Here is a 6,000-nt window from a genome sequence, read left to right as displayed (position 1 = left end):
CACTCATTTTCACTTAAATTCATCCACAGTGATTCTTGCTCACAATCTCTAACACTCACTGTCACTGTCACCTCAACTCAGTCACTCACAATTAGTTTTACCCTCACTCTCATTAAATTCTTCATTCATATGCCTGCTGTTATATCACTCGCTCTCTTTCACACTCACACAAGCTGGTACTAAAATCATGATAGAAACTATTGATCACTTCTTTTGAAATGGGTTGTGTCTACCGTTTTGATGTTCTTGAAGGTGAGATACATATAATATTATCACAAATCTTGAGTGGTGCTTTTATTTCATTCGTGTGTATTCCTTTCCAATGATTCTGAGCACTGTGGTTGTCCTAAGTATCTGTTTAATTTTATATCACAGATACAGAGGTTGCACAGATGCTATCAGCATTTTTCTTGAAGTTTGCATCTGCAGAGACCATATGCACTCAGAAATTGAGAATGCTAGGGGTTCACCACACATCACAGATCCAAATATTGGGCCAGCAATGTTAAGTCAACCTCACAAAAACTCCTTGTGATCGTGAAACATTTACCATGAGCACACATTCTGATGATTGTGGTCAGTAATCATTCTGCAACCCATGCCGTTTTTGTTCCAGATTTCCTTGAGTGTGTGCCATCCTGACTGTGTGGGCTGGTACCCACCCGTTTGAAGGTGATGGCCTGCATGTTTTAGAGGTCTGCAGCAGGTGTGGCATGAGACAGTCAAGCAAAATGTTAATATCATTCATGATCTCAATTTTATTAGCTGTACTAACTTAACAGACTTACAGCCTGATTCATGAAATCCGAAATCTGCGATTTTCAAATAGCGATTAACAGCGAATCGCAATTTAGAAATCGCAGATCGGCATTCATCAAAATTACCGATAAAAAAATGTGAATCGCACGCGGCTGCAAAAAGCGTTAGCGATTTACTGAAATCGCAGAATAATCGCTATTTCCGTCAACATCCGTGTAGGAATTGCGATATCGCAAATTGCGATATCGCTAATTGCGAGATCGCTAAATGCGAGATTGCAAAATCGCGAGATCTGAAAAATGGGAAGTCGCATTTCGAGCACAGTGATGACATCACAACCAGGAAGCAGCCAGTTCCCACCCCCATTCAGAACAGTGAGGCTGGTCTCGAGGCTGCAACTTACTGAGCTCCTACCAGGACACCACCAAACTTGCTAATCCTCAACTAATCTTACTGCAGCGGAGGCTGTACCAGGTCCCAGCAACACCGGGCTAAGCATGAGCGAATTTTGCGGATCTCGCGTTCGCGAATTTTGCGGATTTGCGGATTCGCAATCCGCATAATCCGCGAATTCCCGCGAATTTGCGGATTTTTTTTTTTTTTGTGTTCGCCCGTGTTTCTGCCAGTTCGTGAGGGTTTTGTACACTTTCGCAAATTGCGAACTTACCTGTCGGGTCGCAAGTTTCGCGAACTTGTTGTTTCTACGTGTCCAGTCTGTTTGGGACACTCTTCTTCATCACTGCCACTCTCTGTCACCACTGCCACTCTCTGACTACTCATGCCACCCTCTGGCCCACCCATGCCACCCTCTGTTTCATCACCACACCCTCTGGTTGTCCAGTGTACATTATTTTCGGCAAAGCAAAGCACACCTTCCCTGCCTCAAGTGACCTGAATTAATTTGGGGCTGATTAGTGTGTCACAGAATATTTATTTAGCTGGCACCTGCTTCCTTAGTGCGCCCTGATTAGTGATCTTTTGCACTTGCTAAGTGCTTTCATTGTTGCAAAATTAGTTACAACACCTGCCCTGCCCCAACTGACAATAATGAATTAGGGGCTGATTAATGGATTTTAACTTCCAGCCTGGCTCCTGCTTGTCTCCCTTAGCTGTAATTCAGGATCTTTGTGACATATGTGTAACTATTCTGAGGTTCAGAGCAGGGTCACATAATAGTTTCAACTGGCAACTGAACTCTGGAGGGGCCCCTCAGGAAGCACTACAGGAAATGGCTACAAATGATGAGCCTGAACTTTTGAACCTGGTAAGTAGTTACTTTCAGTTTTGCTAAGATCGTATTTCTGCAATTTTGCACTTATTCGCGGGGCGCGAACTCACGCGAACTCACGCGAACAGTGCGAGCAGTGCGAGCAAAATCCGCTGCTCGCGGATTTGCGGATTTTGCGGGAGATTCGCGAATCTCGCGGATTGAGGATTTCCCGAAAATCCGCAAAATCCCCGAGCGGAACGGATTTTCCGCCCATGCCTACACCGGGCGCAAGAGGAAGATGAAATTCTCCGAACAGGAGTTGGAGCACCTCATTGATGGGGTGGTTGATAACCACCCAAAACTTTTTGGGAGAGAATCCAGGAGGGTGCCTGAGCGGGAGAAATGGCGAATCTGGCTTGGGATAGCAGCCCAAGTCAACTCTGTGTGCGTGGCACACAGGTCGCTCGAGGAGCTCAAGAAGAGGTGGTACGACCTCTGAGGTCGTGCCAAGGAGAGGGTGGCAGAGAGGCTGGGCGAGACCCTGGCTACTGGAGGGGGAGACCCTACAGTCCCTCCCAACACCCCCATGGAGGACCGCGTGGAGGATACCTTAGAGCCAGAGGCGTGCATTGGGGTCATCAGATTGGACTCATCCCGCCCCACCCAAGAGAGGCAAGGTAAGTGGCATGCGACTGCGACCCTGTCCCCTATCAATGGCCATGACCCTATAGCCTCCCATAATCTTCCAAAGTCATGCCATCCATGCACATTAGGTAATGCCCTAAAGCATTGTGGGACATGTAGTCTGCCCACAATTTACAAGTACCCCAATGCAGCCAGACATGTCCCAAAGTACGCAATGCCACAGCCAGTCAGGGAATGTCATCCAGCATGCATGTAGCAACTGCACGTGTGACAGATACATGCAACTAATGAACGTCGACTTCCCCTCACAGGTGGCGCTGACAACAGCAGCGACAGTGACAGGCTGCTCATCGACGAGCAACCAGAGGATGCCGAGGAGGTGCCAACAGCGACACATCCTGCACCATCAGGCACAGCACCTACCCCCGCAGCCAGGGCTACAGCATCTGCGCCACCACCATCAGGCGCAGCACCTACCCCCGCAGCCAGGGCTACAGCATCTGCGCCACCACCATCAGGCGCAGCACCTATCCCCGCAGCCAGGGCTACAGCATCTGCGCCACCACCATCAGGGGCAGCACCTACCCCCGCAGCCAGGGCTACAGCATCTGCGCCACCACCATCAGGCGCAGCACCTATCCCCACAGCCAGGGCTACAGCATCTGCGCCACCACCATCAGGCGCAGCACCTCTGCCTACCTCAACTCCACCACCAGCTGGACCCTCTACATCTGGTCCAGCGACTGTGGTGACACTGCGCACACCCACTGTGGCCAGCCAGCAGAGCAGGCATGGCAGGGCTCGCCAGCAAAACAATGCACGCAGCGGCAGGAGGGGAATGGATGTGCGCGTGCCAGGCTTGAGCATTGAGCGTCGGATGCTACGCATACACCAACTGCAGGCATGACGGCAAGGGGCTATCCAAATGCAGCTCCATAACATTGGCCGCAATGTGGCAAATGTGGCAGACAGAATGGACCGCATGACGGCAGCCATGGAGGCCAACACTGCTGCGCTCATCGCAGCGCAACACCGCCCGCCGCCGCCACCGGCAGCTACTGACGCGGCTGTCCGCATACACCCGCTCGAACTATGTTATAGGCAATGCGACGTCCCAGCTCTCCCGACGGTCCCTGGCGCAGCAGCAACAGTTGATCCAATGCTGTGAGGATGTGGCCCGAGTGTTGGAGCAGGTCACCACTGCCGTACTGGCACTTCATCCCACTGGGCCAGGCAATGTCGGGGCGGACAATACCAGCGAGGGCACCTCCAGTGTGAGCAGCCTGTCTGCCTCACAGGTTGCTGTGTTACGCCGCAGCACCAGGCCCACTGCGGGGTCATGTGCCGTGGCAGAGGAGGAGCCGGAGAGGCGATTGGGTGCTGCGCGCCAGAGGCGTACTTGAATTTCATATACTTTTGCTGGGACATGCTGACTCTACAAGCCTGTCCTGTGTTTTATTCGCAGCAGTATGGGGCAATACTGCTTGCATAGTAATGATAGAAACTTAACACTATTATTGTGAATCCAACAATAATATTTATTCTTGCATCATACATCGGCCTCCTGTCATTATTTCCATTTGCATGCAATTGTGAATTGTTGGGTGAGGGGAGTGGGTGCACTAGAAACTGTTCATTGTGATGTGGTTGCGGCGTCTGTGGCCTTCAGCTGGGTTCTCCCCGCGTGCATGACGCACATGTGCAGGTGGCCGGTCGTCCCCTTCCGACTCACTGCCAGAGATGTCTACAGGTATCCGGCGCTTGGTAGCAATGTTGTGTAGTATTGCACACACAGCCACAATGCGGCAGCACACATCAGGACTGTAGTACATGGCCCCAGCTGTCTTGTGCAGTATGCGGAATCTGCTCTTCAGTAGCCCAAAAGTCCTCTCAATGCAATTCCTTGTGTGTATGTGTGCTACATTGTAACGCCGTTGCTGTGGTGTAGCAGGGTTGAGGTATGGGGTGAGGAGGTATTCACTAAGCCTGGGCGTAGTTCGCGTAGCCGCACTCCGCGAGCTACGCGAAGATGCACTTGCACTCCGCGAACTACGCATAGCTCCGCGAGCATGCGTAGTAGCTTGCTTGACCCGTTTGCAAGCCATTTTTCGTCTTCGGGAGCGCCATGGAACTCTGGAACCTGCTCAACACCACATCTCCAGACGTCGCCTTCCTCACGGAAACATGGATGAACGCCTCCTCAGCGCCCGACATCTCCGTCGCCATCCCGGACGGATACAAGATCTCCCGGAGAGACCGCGTCAACGAGACAGGAGGAGGCATCGCCATCGTCCACAAGAACACCATCCACATCACGACCAACTCAGACGACACCCTCACAGCCGCTTAACATCTTCACTTCCAGATACACACCGACCCCAAGACCACACTCAGAGGCACCCTCATCTACAGACCCCCAGGACCTCGCACACAATTCAGCGAAGACATCGCAGACTTCATCAGCCCGCACACCCTCGCCTCCGCTGACTACATCCTCCTAGGGGACCTCAACTTCCACCTGGAGAACAACAACGACAACACCACCACCACCCTGCTGGACAACCTCGCCAACCTCGGACTCATGCAACTGGTGAACACCCCCACCCACTACGCCGGCCACACGCTTGACCCAGTCTTCTCCTCCAGCAAGTACATCTCCTTCAGCCACTCCACCGGACTCCACTGGACAGACCACAGCTGCGTCCACTTCAGCTTCAGAAAGACCACGACTCACCCACCACCCGCAATAGGTTCCCCGCAGGAACTGGAACAAGATCACCACCGACCAGCTCACCACTTCACTGACCCAGAACCCGCCCGCCAGCTCAACGGACCCCAACCAAGCAGCCAACAACCTCACACAGTGGATCACCAATTGCGCTCACCCAACCAGCCTCGACCACTCGCAGTCCGGCTTCCGCGCCAACCACAGCACTGAGACCGCCCTCATCGCAGCCACTGATGACATCCGAGCCCTGCTCGACAACTGGGAAACAGCGGCCCTCATCCTCCTGGACCTCTCCGCAGCATTCGATACGGTCTGCCACCGCACCCTAGTGCAGCGCCTCAGCAACATCGGAATCCAAGAGAAGGCACTGGAGTGGATCATCTCGTTCCTCACCGGAAGAACCCAGAGAGTCCGCCTCCCCCCGTACAGATCCAAGGCCACCGAAGTCATATGCGGCGTACCACAAGGATCATCACTCAGCCCCACCCTCTTCAACGTCTACATGAGCCCCCTCGCAGCCATCGTACGCCAACACAACCTCAACATCATCTCCTACGCCGACGACACCCAGCTGATCCTCTCCCTCACCAACGACCCAGGAACCGCCAGAACCAACCTACACGAAGGGATGAAAGACGTAGTCGAGTGGATGAGGAAC

General features: G+C 52.8%; 1 pseudogene; it reads left to right on the top strand.

The window, feature by feature from the left end:
- Positions 1–218: 218 nt before the first annotated feature.
- LOC147726504 (uncharacterized) overlaps positions 219–6,000 on the top strand; it is a 41,229-nt pseudogene continuing 35,447 nt past the window's right edge.

Source organism: Lissotriton vulgaris, chromosome 3_1, assembly GCF_964263255.1.
Source record: "Lissotriton vulgaris chromosome 3_1, aLisVul1.2, whole genome shotgun sequence".
In the NCBI taxonomy this organism is placed as follows: domain Eukaryota; kingdom Metazoa; phylum Chordata; class Amphibia; order Caudata; family Salamandridae; genus Lissotriton; species Lissotriton vulgaris.
This window is presented reverse-complemented; position numbering and strand designations above follow the sequence as displayed.